Source organism: Vulpes vulpes, chromosome 1 (assembly GCF_048418805.1).
Source record: "Vulpes vulpes isolate BD-2025 chromosome 1, VulVul3, whole genome shotgun sequence".
Classification (NCBI taxonomy): Eukaryota; Metazoa; Chordata; class Mammalia; order Carnivora; family Canidae; genus Vulpes; species Vulpes vulpes.
The window spans coordinates 98743553-98759460 of record NC_132780.1 but is presented as its reverse complement, the minus strand read 5'-3'; the positions used below and the strand labels follow the sequence as shown (position 1 = coordinate 98759460).

At 33.8% G+C, this 15908-nt stretch overlaps 1 long non-coding RNA gene across 1 annotated transcript in view; it reads left to right on the top strand.

The window, feature by feature from the left end:
• Positions 1-15908, top strand: part of LOC140595923 (uncharacterized) — a 42260-nt gene that overhangs the window by 20288 nt on the left and 6064 nt on the right. Inside the window, exon 2 of the long non-coding RNA XR_011997889.1 lies at positions 10368-10433. This is a non-coding gene — a long non-coding RNA (uncharacterized lncRNA). The remainder of the gene's footprint in view (positions 1-10367; positions 10434-15908) is intronic.

The following is a 15908-nucleotide window of genomic DNA, read 5'->3' as shown; positions in this document are numbered from 1 at the left end:
ATTTATTTGGCAGTTAGGAATAACAGTAAAAGCTAAAATATACTGAGTCGTTACCATGTCATAGACACTTATACGAATTTTACTCAAATTGACTTTTTAATCTTTTTAAAAACATTTATTGATATGTAATCTACATACTACAGAGTTCTCTCACTTAAAATGTACATGCACTTCAATGGGAAACCATCACCAAAAACTAATTTTAGATCCCTCCATCATGCCAAGAGGAAGTCCTGGACCCAGTAATAGTTACTCTTTACTCCTACCTCGCATCTTCCCTTAGTCCCTGGCAACCCCGAGTCTATTTTCTATCTCTATGGATTTGCCTATTGTGAACATTTCATATAAACAGAATCATAGAATCTGTGCCCTTTTTTGTCTGGTTTTCTTCAGTTAACACAACGTTTCCAAGGTTCATCCCTTTGTATGTGTCAGTACTCCATCGTATGCTATTGCCAGATGGTATCCTGTTGTACGGATAGACCACATTTCGTTCTTTCATCAGTTGATAAACATTATGGTTGTTTCATAATTCATGTACAAGTTGTGTGTGTGTGTGTGTGTGTGTGTGTATAAGTGTTCATAAATTTCATATATACATACCTAAGGAGGCAAAATACTGGGTTACATAGCAACTTTATGTATAAAGTCGGTCAGACTTTATGTATAAAGTATGGCCAATTGTTTTTCAGAGCTGTGTTATTGTTTGCATCCCCACTAGTAATGTATGAAAGTTCCCATTTCTCCACATTCTTGCCAACACTCGTTATTGTATTTTTTTATAATAGTCATCTTAATGGTGTGAACTGGTATCTCATCACAAGTTTGACTTGCATATCCCTAATGATTGATAATGTTGACCATCTTTTTTACGTGTTACTGGCTATTGATATGTCTTCTTTGGAGAAGAAAGATATATTAAAACCCTTAACATGTTAATCTTGATTTTAATCCATGAATTTGACGCAATTATTATACTCATTTTATGGATGAGGAGGTAGAGGTCAGGCAAAGCCTAGGGACAAACAGCTGGATTGCATCTAAGGTGCTCTGATTCCAGGGTGCATATTGCTAATGACTGTCTATTGCTTCTCATTACATGTAGGTAAAAACACACATGTTGAATGTTGAAGTAACTTCTTTTTCACATGTGATAACCAATTCTTAATAATAAACCATAATCTGATATATTATTTTGAAATGTTTCTATTGATATGCCTTCTAAACTTTTTATCTAAATTATAATTATTTGCTTCTGACTTATACTTACATTTTTTATATTCCCAGTTAAAGTATAAATTCTTAGAAAACACAGACTTCATTTAAGATTTCTTTTCCCCTCTGTTTTTGGTATGGTGCTGGACACATACAAAGTTTACTTACAGTAAAGACCTGACTATTAATTGATTTATTTACAATGCTATTTAAGCTTGTAGATGTTTTTCAAATTTACCCCTTATTGAATTGTTTTTAGTAAAGAATGTAAACCAAAATCATCTGTGGAACTTTTTTTCTCAATGCCCGTAATTGGACTTAGTGTATCATTTTGGATCCAGTCAATTATTAAAACTTGATCTTCTTGCAAGAATTAGGGCTTGAGAAACCAACTCAAGAAAATACTGACACTTTTGCTACTGCTATTACAGGGGATTATGATGTCCTTTGTCTTTGGCCCCAGAGTCTTGTGTTTTCTGCCTGAATCCATAAAAATGTGACAAGCTAAGTTGTTACCTTGCAAGTAAGATAAATCCCAGGTCCTTCACAGTTACTGATATACTTTTTTCCAGGAGAGGCTTATCAGCAACACCTCAATAAACGTTCTCATTTGATTTGAGTTTTAATAAGACCCAGAATCATATATTGAGATTTCATGTAAAATATAAAGACTGGCTGACCCATAATTAGTCCACTTTCTAAGTTAACATTTTCCCTCCAAAACATCTCCTATTCTGTTAACTGTACCGTTCAGACTGTGACATCCACAATCACTATCCTTGGTATAAGTCTCTTTCACCTGCAATCCTCTCCCATAATATTGTTATTCAGCTCTAGCAACTCCTCCTTCATCCGTTAGCTTTCCCTTGGACACTATTACCTATGCTGTTTCTCTCAAGCTCTCTTCTAATAGCTGAAATCCCACCACAAAAATCTTAAGTAATTTTGTTTTCCCCTCATCTGTTTTGGTTCCTTTAGTAGGGAGGAGTAAGGGAATTTTATAGCATTTGTTTTATACTACTTTACAGCCAGTTACTATTATGCTTTTGCCCTTTCTGTATTGTAAACTCCTTAAGAATAGTAATGCAAAAAAAAAAAATAGTAATGCAAGTTTTATTCATTTTGATACCCTCTATCCCCCATAGCCTGGAATAATTACATGAATTTAATGATTAGTAAAACCCTTTATGAATGAATAAATTTTAAATATGTAATTAACATAATTATTGCACATTCACCAAGTGTGTAATATGATTTCAATATAGGCACTTTACTACTTTTTATAAGCCCAAAATACATTAGATGAGCATGGTTTGTACTTACAGAAGGAAATTGGTACATAACTAGATTATTGTCCCAGGGTTTTATTTGCCAAGTTAGGACAGTTAAAATAAAATATCAGTAAGTTTTTAATATTAGGCTAGGTGTGTATATGCAGTCTCTCAACTTGAAAGTTTCATGAATAATAAAATGGGTATTAGGAATATAAACACACCACAAATAATCCAACCAAATTATGCCCCATTAAAGACATTGCTTTAGGCTAAAACTTTAAATCAAAGACCCACAAACATTTGTGTTTTATGAATCACAACAGTTACATGAAATCAATGGTAATTCTATTCACCAGGAAACTCTTTGTCCAAGACATCAAAGACAAAGAATGTCTGGCTGGCTCAGTAGGTGGAGCATGCAACCTACCCTCCTGGAGTTGTGAGTTTGAGCCCCATGTTGGGTGTAGAGATTACTTAAAAAAATAAAATCTTAAAAAAAAAAAAGACTTCAATTACAAAGTATGAAATATATAAAGGAGTTTGTAGGAAGGTGGGGTTTTTTGTGTGTGTGAATCCCATGCATTCTATTATATATCTCCACCTTTACATGAAATCTCGATTTTTTTGAATGTTGCTTAAGGTCTTAGATTAGGAACCCAAATTCATGGGTCCACCCCAAATGGGCTATATAGGGATTTAGACAAATTCTGTAGATCAGTGGCTAAAAAATTTAGGGCTATGCTTGCTAATTTTATCATTAGATATGTATTATGCAACTCAAAACATTATTAAAGCTCATAAAAGCTTATTTTTGTTGTACGGCAATATTTATTCTTGTACAATATATTATGTGATTTTTGTGTAGTATGAAAGTTTTTTCTGAACACAGGAAAATTGGTAGCAAAGGAAGGTGATTTAGAAATGCATTGGGTATTAAGACATTTTAGCTCATTTTTGCTTTTATTTTCTTTGCCTGTGGTGATGTGTCTAGTAAGAAGTTGCTATGGCCAAGGTCAAAGAGGTTTCTCTTCCAGGATTTTGACCATTTCCTGACTCATATTAAGATCTTTATTCATTTTGAATTAATTTTTGTGTATAGTGTTAGAAAGTCCAGTTTCATTCTTTTTCTGTTCAGTTTTCCCAACACCTTTTGTTGAAGACACTGTCTTTTTTCCAATGGTTATTCTTTCCTGATTTGTCAAAGACTAGTTGGCAGTACAGTTGTGGGTCCATTTCTGGGTTCTCTATTCTGTTCCATTGATTCATGTGTCTGTTTTTATGCCAGTACCATACTGTCTTGATGATCACAGATTTGTAATACAGCTTGAAATCCAGAATCATGATCCTTCAGTTCTGTTTTCCTTTTTTCAGAATTACTTTGGCCATTTGAGGTCTTTTGTGGTTCCATACAAGCTTCATCAAGGTAAAAAGCTTCTGCACAGCAAATGAAACAATCAACAAAACCAAAAGGTATCTAGCCTATGCAATGGGAGAAGATATTTGCAAATGATATATTTGATAAAGGATTAGTATCCAAAATCTACAAAGAACTTATGACACTCAACATCCAATAAATAAATAATCCAGTTAAGAAATGAGCAGAAGACATGAATAGACCATTCTCCACAAAAGACATTCAGATGACTAACAGACACATGAAAAGATGGTCAACATCACCCATCATCGGGGAATACAAATCAAAACTATGATGAGATATCACCTCACACCTGTCAGAATGGCTAAAATTAACAACAGAGGAAACAAGTGTTGACAAGGATGTAGAGAAAGGGGAACTCTCTTACACTGTTGGTAAGACTGCAAACTGGTACAACCCCTGTGAAAAACAGTATGGAATTTCCTCAAAAAGTTAAAAATAGAGCTACCCTATGATCCAGCAATTGCACTGCTAGGTATTGACCCAAAGAATACAAAAATACAGATTCAAAGGGGTACTTGCACCCTAATGTTTACAGCAGCATTATCAACAATATCCAAATTATGGAGAGAGCCAAATGTCCATCAACTAATGAATGGATAAAGAAGATGTGAGATATATATATATATGTATATATATATATATATATATATATAATCTCCATATAATACATATTGAATATTACTCAACCATATAAAGAATGAAATTTTGCCATTTGCAATGACATGGATGGAGCTAGAGTGTATTATGCTGAGTGATATAAGTCAGAGAAACACAAATATCATATGATCTCACTTATATGTGGAATTTAAGAAAGAAAACAGAATGTAGGGAAAGGGGGAAAAGAAAAAAAAAAGAGAGAGAGGGAAACAACTGTAAGAGAGTTTTAACAAGAGAACAACCAGAGAGTTGATGGAGGGAGGTGGATGGGGAATGGGCTAGATGGTGATGGCTGTTAAAGAGGGCACTTGCTGTGATGAGCACTGGGTATTATTATATGTAAGTGATGTACCACCAACTTCTACTCCAGAAATTAATATTGCATTGTATGTTAACTACCAAAATTCAAATAAAAATCAATTAATTAATTTAAAAATAGACATCTTGGACTTAGGCAAATATCTATAAAAGAAAAAGAATTTATTTTTTCAGTGAAAATCTGAATTTAAATCTTGGCTCTGGAGACAATATGAAATCAGTGAAAGAATCATAGTATGTATTTAATAAAAATGACTTTGGGTTCTGTGGATGATACTTTGGAGGGAGAAATGATTGTTGGTGGGGTCATAGTTTGATGACTATTAGATGTAAAAAAAAAACACTATTGCATAAATTGTGGAGAAAAAAGATTTTATTTGATTTTTTTTAAAGATTTTATTTATTTATTCATGAGAGACACACACACACACACACAGAGGCAGAGACACAGGCAGAGGGAGAAGCAGGCTCCATACAGGGAGCCCAACATGGGACTCTATTCCGGGTCTCCAGGATCATGCCCTGGGCTGAAGGCAGCACTAAACTGCTGAGCCACCAGGGCTGCCCCCCCCCCTTTTAAGATGAGAGAAAAGATTTTAAAAATCTATGAGAAGAAGTTTTTAAACAAGTAAAAAAAAATGATCCTCTGGTTCTAGGTTTTCACAATTGGATAGGTAGAGTTACCATAATGCCATATATATTTCCACAAGTTTGCAAATAGCAACATTTAATTAGAAAGAGGAACATTAATAAATCATTATCTTTGTGAAAGGAGAGCATGGGAGAGAAGGCAGGATGGGAATATTTCTCTATTATGTTTTATATAATATTGACTTTGAAATAAAAACCATTCTAAATATTCAAAAAGTAAAATGGAATTAGAAAGGAAAATTCAATGGAAGAAATTTCCTAAAAGTAGAAAGCCAACTGGAAAAATGTGTTTTTCAAGTTGCTGACATACTGCATGGAGAAAATAACTACTTCTGATGCTTTTCAAAATTTAGATTGGGAATCTCATACTTAATAGAGTCTATTCTAAAAATTAAAGCAGCCTAAGACTCATTGTAGGTTGCAATATTGATATTTTTATTTGAAAATTTTGTGTGTGTGCTGAGAAAAAGCATATAAATAATTTTGTTAATATTGTCAGGAACCAATAAGATACAAGAAATGTGATTTCAAAATCAAAATGATTGCATGATATTTATTATGAAATGGAGTCCAGCAGGAGCTCATAATCTTTTAAATTAAGTAGTTTCTAATTCTGCTTAATGACAAAGCCAAGATTATGTTTTGCAAAAGTTATTCCCCAAAGTGCAGCATAGGAAATATAGTCAATAATATTGTAATCATGTTGTATATAACAGATGGTGACTACACTTATCAGGTGAGCCCTCAGTAATGCATAGAATTGCTGGATCAATATGCTGTACACTTGAAACTAAATTCACATTGTATATTAATTATAAAAAGAAAAAAGCCTCTTCCACACTAAAGAGAAGAAGGGCTTCCAAGAATAACTGATGATTCTGGGTCTGGGGATAGAAATATACAAAATATATCAATACAGTTTAGAAACAGAAGGAAGAAAAGAGTCTTGGACATGTTGTTTCTGAGTTCCCCTAGGACATGAAATTATGAAAAGGTGTTAGAAGTTCTGATTTTGGACACTGCAGTTTGGAAACTGCAGTTTAACTTTTATAATTTAATTTCTATAAAAAAATTAAATAAAGAGCATAAAGAATTAAATACAAAGATTTTTATGATACTGGCAATTCTCAAAAGTGTATGATTCTATGACTTTAAGTAAAGTGATTATATTCAAGAAAACTCAGAGATATAACATTGGTGCCTGATGAGAGGTCCTGTCATAATCATTTGGAATAAAAAGGATAATGTCAATTCCAAAGTCACTTTGGAATTAGTTGGAGTTAGTGACTTACAGGGGGTAGGTCAAGGAATTTATTTAGTAAAACTAGTGAGGCCTTTTTTTTTTTCTTTTTAATGATTTATATCTAGTTTGATTTGCATGACTGTTTATTTTGACCTGTTTAATTGAAGTTAAAAATAAGCATGTCAAACTGTAAAAATAATTATGTATTCTCTTATTTTATATTCCACATTTACAACGTGTATTCAAGTTTCTTCAACCACTACAGCCAATGATTTCACTCCACCTTTAGTTTTTCCATTCAGACTTCTTCCCCCAGTACTTGTGGTCCATTTTATGAAAAAGTACTTCCTGACATCTGCCTTGAATTTCCTCTTTCCCCCAGTCCCATTCCTGAACCCTCATCTTGTTATCTTCTTTAAGTGGAAAATAGTCTGCTTGACATTATTTCTATCATGTTCAGTTCTGTGTATTTCAGTGAAATCTTTCTTAATTATGTTCTTCCCAAGGGAACACTTAATCTTTTTTAGCCTGTCTTTATAGATTTTTACCTGTTGGCCCCAGGATAAACCCTATTGCTTTTTAAGGCAACTTCAATAGTTTGAAAGTCTTGGATACTTTGTTAAAAGAATCCCCACTAAAACAATATCACAAAATAAAACTCAATTTTCATGCCTTGAAAGAATTTGCTTTCTCTGACAATAAGCAGAAATTCCAAAGAACAAAGTGACATCAAATATGTACAGTCACTCGTACATTTTTATTCCAATCTTTTCCCCTTGGTATCTTACCTTTAGTACCTCGAGGATTCAAACAGAATGATGAAACAGTATTTTTGAGTGTTCATTTGCCTTTAATATTTACTTTCGTTCCAACAGAGCAGAAAGATCTACACCTAGATCATTAAATTAATGTTTCCATTTAGGCTGTTTCTTGTATTTATTCACCTAAAGTCAAAATGCAAAACGGGCCAAGATAAAAAAAAGAAAAAAAAGAAAGAAAAGAGGTATCATGATAAAAATGGGAAAACAAAACAATTATTACTTCTATTTAAAAGGCAATTAATATAATAGCTCAAGATTCACAATGAAGGGAAATATGAGAGGAACTATACATTCCGTCAACCAATATGATTGTACCGACCAATAATATAAATTAATGACTCTCTCTACAGAAAACAGTAAAGAAAAAAAGCTGATTTTACTTTGCATAAGTGCTAAGTATTGTCTATGTTACAACAGTTCCAGTTAAATGGATGTTTTAGGTGAACATGTTGAAGTAATTTACAGAGTACATACTAGTTGGCAATATGTCAAAGATTATCAAAGATTGTGGTTTACTGTGTAAATGGCAGAACAGCTATACTCAAATATTAATAACCTTCAAAGTTTCGGCCTTCTAAATATTTTAATGAATACTTGGTCCCAGTAGCTATTTAATAGGTGTACAAATTGATAAATTTTTCAAAAGTATCTCTATATCAACAATATCTTTAAAAATTTGATAGAATTTTGGATGCTGAACATATGATAGAGCAAAACAATTCTAGAAATTATTTGGAAGGTTTTGGTTTTTGGTCTTTTCCCAGGAGAATTTACTTCAGCTTAGAACTCTGACCAACTTCAGAAGAGATTTTTGCAGTTATTTCAGATCTTTAAGTTTTTCCAGGGAAAGAGTAAAACTGGCCTTCAGACAACAGCAAAAACAAACCATTCAGTCAGTGCTTCTTGTGCAAAGCAATTGTATTCTATATTATGAAGCAGTTTTGGAAAAAGTACAAATGCATGAACTTCCTAGATATCCCCCGTATAGGAGAAAAATGAAACTGATAAAAGCACCACTGCATGAAGGCAGGTTTTTACCTGCTTCCTAAATAGTGGTCCAAAAGTCTAATTAAGTATTTTGGAGAACATGATACAAAGTAAAGTTGCAGATGCTTGGTATGTCAAAAAGAAAAAAAACAACAGACAAAAAAACCACTGTCCCAACTTTGTGCGGTAGCTTACCTGGTGTAAAAAATGATCAATCAACTACTTACTTGTTTGCATTAAACAATATATTTGTTTAATTCATTCTAGGTAATTGTTTAGAAGGCAAAACAAATAGTTCTGAACTATTTGCATCTTTTCAGTTTAGAATATTATACTTTACTAATTAGAATTATACTTTACTAATATCTCATGCACGGGTTTGGGGTCACAAAAAAGCAAATCACTCCAACAGACTTTTGTTAAGGAGTTTACCTGGGCAGTGAGGCTTCATGGATGTAAAAGTATTCTTTTCTCTATTATAAATCTTGATGAATAAAGCAAAAACTGTTATATAAGATAAACCTTTGGGAAATGCCATTTGCTATATCAAGAAAATAAACCAGGAAAATAAGTATACTCTCAAGTATTAAGAATGGAAAATAAATATAAGTGAACAGTGATCTACCCCAGGCCCATCGTGTTCAACTATACTTGTATTTATTTTAAAAAAAATTTTTTTTTAATTTTTATTTATTTATGATAGTCACACACAGAGAGAGAGAGAGAGAGAGAGAGGCAGAGACACAGGCAGAGGGAGAAGCAGGCTCCATGCACTGGGAGCCTGACGTGGGATTCGATCCCGGGTCTCCAGGATCGCGCCCTGAGCCAAAGGCAGGCGCCAAACCGCTGCGCCACCCAGGGATCCCTACTTGTATTTATTTATTTATTGTTCACTTTTTATTTAAATTCCAGTTAGTTAACATACAGTGTACTATTAGTTTAAGGTATATGGTTTAATGATTCAACACTTAGCATACAATACCAAGTGCTCATCGGAAGTGCTCTCCATTATCCCCATCCTCTATTTAACCCACCCCCCTCCAGCAACCGTCAGTTCATTCTCTATAGTTAAGTCTGTTTATGGTTTACTTCTCTCTCTCTCTTTTTCCCTATACTTGTTTGTTTCTTAAACTGAACTGTGGTCTTTCTGAACAGTTGATTGCAATAATAATGTTGCCCTGAACACTATACTTTACAAAAGGTCCCCTCCCTCTTCATAACACTCTTATTTACTAGTAATTCAAACATTACTTCTTCCATGATTCAAGCTGCTACAGATTTATTGCCAATGATTTAATTCAAAGTTTGATACTTTTCAGATGTAAGTCTTTTAAAATATATATTCCTCTTAATATCAAGATAGGTACCTAGTATTGTTTATTAATAAGTTTTCTATACTTGTTTTAATTATTTTTAGTTTAAGCTGAGCTAATGGATAGCTATATATTTTAAAACATGTTTTTATAACCAGCAATATAAATTATTTGTTTTTCCGACTTGTGTTACTTTAAAAAAAATTTGAAAAGTAACCTCTCAACCCTAAAACTCATTTTGGAAGGCAATTTTAAAAAAGAAAAATGGTTCCACTGTTAAGATTCATACTTGCCAGGCCCTCTCCTCAGAATAAATTATTTCTCTTCTAGGGAAATAACTTGTCATTTGGAAATTACCTGGCTCTATTCCAGCTCAATCCATTAAAAACATGAAATGCCCAGTCAAAAAATGGAAAACTCCAGTTAAGGGTTTTTGAATTGTCTTTCCAGGATTGAAGGCCAAAAGTCAGAAGGTCGGTTCTGGGCATTCCAAAGAGAAGTCAGCCCACACGCCAGGTGAGTCAGCATAGCATATCCTTGATTTTCCACAGTCAAAAATGAAAACTGACACAATAAAGAAAGCTTTTGGCTTCTTCTTGCTATTCTTTATGTTTGTTCTCCACATTATTCCACTAAACAACTTCTTTATCCCACTAAATCCTTTTAAACCCCAGTTCTCTTTGCATAACTTTCAGACTGAACCAATCTGTTTTCCCAGGCATGCATTCTTCAAGCTTCTCTCAGTGTTGACAAACCTTTTTGTGTAATGTTCACTTTTCCGTTTTTTGTAATCTCTCATTTCTTTATCTCTCACACTTAGCCTCTTATTTTCAAGTACCATATTAATATTTTAAATAAATGGCTTTAGAAACACCCTAGGGTGAGATGTATAAACAGTATGTTCTCGTGATATGTGAAGGCGTAGCCTCAGAAAAGCTTGTTACTGGCTATTAAGGTTTTGAACAAATAATTTAATTTCTTTAACCCTCTTGATCCTCATGTGTAAAATAGAGGAGATAATAATGCCTCCCTTAGAGAAGATATTAATACAGTTTTCTATTGTTACTATGCAATTATTAACTATTCTTGCCTTTATTTTTTTATATGCTCATTCTCTAGGTAAATCAAAGTTGGCACTGGCTATGGGAAATGTTCTAACTAAAAAAAAAACATAAAATTAATAGGTTATTTTTTTTTCTCCACCAAAACAAATTGAGAATACTTTCTTTTGTTTAGTGACATAGTTTTGTTATCCTTCTTCAACTGTAAAATTTCCAGAAGGCAGCCTACCAGCTGAACCTTAAAGTCCCTTGACAGATACACACCATTGCAGGAAGATGGCCATAAGGTTACCACAATGCAATGACACAATCCTGTAAGCAGATACCATCGCCTTTATTCCAATTCTTTATTCATCATGCACTTTCTGGCATTAAGGAATTTCACAAATGACTTTTCAGTTGTTAAAAGAATATAAACTGGTAATTACACATTTCCTTGTATAGGTACTCTTGATTCCTAGGGCTGAGTATCAATTATAAAACAGGTTTTTGGTAGATGGAATGCTAAGTAGGTTCTTTGAAACAATGAAAAATTTGTTTTTGATTCAATTTTATCATTAAGTGACTGGTAATAAATAATCAAGACAAAAGCAAGTCTGCAAAACCTTTACTATATTTTTTATCATGATATTTTGGATTTGCTATTCAGATTGGATAGAAATTTAATTAGTTCAAGTTGAATCTATAAAGGATAAATTCAACTGAACACACAGTACAGCTCTATTTTTCTCTGTAAGTGTGTTATCACACAAATGAATAAGTTCTGGTTCACTCTCTTGGCTGGGATTCAAACATAAATATATTTAATCAGGTAAAATTATTAAATGGCTTATGAATGCACTAAAAAGACTAGATTATATTCCTGGGGCTGGTGAATATAAATGAGGGATAATTTTAATATCCACTTAGAACAGCTCATTTTAATAGATGACCCAAGGATTTCATGACACATTAACTCCCAGAGCCCCTTGAGATCTGTGGAGGACTAGTAAACTTGTCTTTGTCAACCTACTTTTGAATATCCCTTCTGTTTCTTTTTCTTCTGGAAATTCAGCTGTTCACTGAGGACACACTTCCCCTACAGTTTTGTCAAGTGGAGACATTTTTCCTTCTCGCTCTCATGTGACTTCAGGTCCTATGGGGAGTGGTGTCCTCTGTGCTTCCATTTGCTGTTTTTCCAAACAAATTCTCCTTTCTCTCCCACATTATCTCAATATCTCTGAAGTGCATGCTATGAGACCAAGCTCCAGTCTGAACTCTTCTTGTTAATGTCATTAGCTTATTTCTGTGTCAATTCCCACCTTCATGCCACATTTGTGGAAGGCTTTTTGCATTTCTTTCCATCATTACTCTTGCCTTGATTTTTAGTGTCTTCTATAACCCTGTTAATTATTCACCAAAACTCTGATCCCCTCAGTCGCTTTTCTTCTACTCCACTTCTTCACTACTCAAGATATTCCCATTAAAAATAATTATATCCCAGCTCATGTCTCAATTTTAGTCATTCTATACTATGGCCAGCAACTTCCAGCTCATCCCCATTTTTACAGTATCCAATAATTCTTTGACTTCCATTAAGAGTGGAGACCCATTGATTTCATCACTTTTCCCCTGCAAAAGATCCTTCTTTGTCTTTCCCTTCTGACCCAGCTTATATTCTGTGATATACTACTAATGCATCTCTATTGAAAATACCCTTTACAAATGCACTCTTCTTTTCCTCTGCCCTATCCCAAATATATTTCTACTGAAAAATCCCCAATCTTAGTCTAAGGCACATCTATACAGTTATAAATATAGCCTGATAAATATGGAAAACCATGATGCAGGAGAGAAAGTGAAGATTTCAAGAACAAGCTATTGGGTTAGGTGGAAGGTGATGGAAAACAGGATCATACACAGGTGCAACAGTGGGCCTGAGATAACTTATAAACAATCCATACTTGAACCAGGCATCTTGAGCTTTAGTATCTTCAGGGGTGACGCTTTGGTCAAGTAAATATAAATTATGAGAGAAATGAGCAAAGTAGTTGTGGGAATGTGCACAGAAATGGTTATAATAATGAGTCATGAAATTTAAATTGATTACAAAGGGAAGCATGAACATGAGGTGAGAGATGAGAGGGAATATGCACATTGGAGACCCCGAAGAAATTGAAGAGTCTTTAGAGTGTAGGCAGTGTAGTTGGTGTACTTAGAGGATCAGTGAAAGAATTCAATGCTTGAAATCAAGATTTTGGAGATGGTCCAGTTATTATTAATAAAATCTAGTATGTGGTCATAGGAAAGGATTTGTGAATGGACACATTCCTGTTGATTAAATAACTAGATTTATAAGAAAGTTTTCCTCAGTGCGAAATGATATAATAAGTTACATACTGTTTTGTAACAAGAATGAAAATTATTCATTCATTTCAAAATGTCCTTAAATTTAGTCACCTTCTAATCTAGATTCTAGGATAGCCAGTCTGTGCTTATAATCTCAATTCCTTTCCTTAAACCATGAGAGTCTGATCAAACCTATAAAAACTTTCCCTAAAAAAAATGCTCATAATACAAAATAAGCACATACACAAAATTTCAGGGGATTCGGGATCCCTGGGTGGCGCAGCGGTTTGGCGCCTGCCTTTGGCCCAGGGCGCGATCCTGGAGACCCGGGATCGAATCCCACGTCGGGCTCCCGGTGCATGGAGCCTGCTTCTCCCTCTGCCTGTGTCTCTGCCTCTCTCTCTATCTCTCTGTGACTATCGTAAATAAATAAATAAATAAATTTAAAAAAAAAATTAAAAAAAAAAAAATTTCAGGGGATTCAAATGCCTCCTGAAGTCAGTCATTGGATACTTTTAGGGTAGAAGTATTGGACTGTTAGGGTAGAGCTGTCCAGGTTCTCATTTTTCTAGTTGCTTTGAGCTGCTGCTGCAACTGCCATTTTGAATTTTAAGCATCAGGTGTAAAATGACAAAGGCACTTACTGGAGGAAACTTTCAAATTAGATAAATTGCTACACTTAAGCTGTCTCTTACCTGATGAGCATTTTCTTTAGATACAGGTGCATACTGAAACAAATTTTCCTTCTCAGCTTCATCTCAGGGGATTCCAAATTAAACTGAAGTCTTGAGATGAAGATAGAAAATACCAAGACCATTAACAAATTCCAAGAGAGCTTATTTTGCCCAACTAAAGAGACTTCAAGACTATATTTTAAGCCCAAAGTATATACTTCTCTAACTTTGCAGTTAAGATTTCCATGGTTTCTCCTTTACTTCATATGGCTCATAAAACAGACATCATACCTAAAGATTCTCTGGGCTATGGCCTGACACACCTACTTTTAGTCTTTCATTTGTGTGTGTGTGTGTGTGTGTGTGTGTGTGTGTGTGACTCATATGTTTTACCTTCCTCATTCATAGCAAATTACCTATCCTACCTAGTGACTATTAGATAATTCATGTGAATGTCATTCAACACATACAAAAGGAGAAAAATAATTTTGTATAATTTATTCTAACATAATAACATTCTCAAATTAGCCTTCTTGAGAACATAGTATCCTAGGCCTGTATGCCATAGGTAAGTGTGAGGATATTATTAATAACACTCATATTGATAATCTAAATATTTCCAAAGAAATTGCTTACCACCAGAAGTCTTTTTATTTAAAAAGTTGAATATTATTCAAATAGCTAGTGATTGCCTTTTATTAATTTTTTTAAAAGGGCATATTAGTTAGGAGGTGAGCTTCAAATGATGTAGAAAGATCTGTTTTCTGAAATTGTGTGTGACAACATTAAAAATCAAGTTTAATAAATCAATGAGTGCATTTATTAGAAACCCATAATCTATTCAGTGCTATCTTCTGTAGCCACTATATATAAAGACTAGGGGAAAAATCCATGTTCTCAAAAAGTATATGATTTATTGGGGAATAAAAAATTAAATATAAAATTTATGTATTTAAAATTTATTAATAAAGATATTATATAAAATTGAATTTTAAGTTAATTACAGATTATAAAAGACATAATATTTTATGGAGAAAAGTTCCTTTAGATTATAGAAGTTGTACCGGATTCATTAGTTAATTTATCACCTTAAAAGTTTTATGTTGCTCTCCTGCTATATGTTAGACATTATGATGAGCCTCATAAGAGATGTTGGAAATCCAAAAGTGAATAAGGCAGAGCTTGTCAAGAACTGTGAAGGTTCTGAGATTTTACCCTATGTGCAAATAAGTCACCCTGCCAGTTTTGTGGATAATGGCAGAGGGTATGAGTCTCCTGTTCTTGGAAGTCTTTATACTTAACAGCACAGCAAGAAGGATCTTCATATGTGGGTTAGTTTTCCTCGTATTCCAGGTCTCATGGAGGTGACATGAAGGGAGACAGGTAGATGCTTCTTAGGTAGTGGCTTTGCATCATGGCTGAGGAACCTTGGGCTTAGGGACCTTGAATCTATTACTATGGCCAGTAAGCAAATTTGCCCTTTGCTCTAGGAGGAGACATTCATTATATTGATTAGTAAATGACTCTGTCTTCATTTGTAGGGAGAGACTATTATTCCAGAGTCACTTTCCAAATAGTCATTCTGGACAAGATAGTTCTGAACAAAAGCCATTGATGTCTGTATTAGTTTTCTATTGCTTTTCAACAAATCACCACATACTTAGTGGAGTAAAACATATTTATTTTTTTAAATTTTTTTATTTTTTGTAAAACATATTTATAATCTCATAGTTCCCATAGGTAAAGATTCTGCGCATGGTAACAAGATCCTCTGCCTAAAGTCTCATAGACTGAATTCAAAGTGTCAACTAGGTTAAGTTCTTTTCTGTATCTCAGGATTCTCTTTCAGGCCCATTTGGCTGTTGGCAGAGATCAGATTCTTATGGTATAAGACTGAGAGAGAGAGAGAGAGAGCGAGAGAGCACATG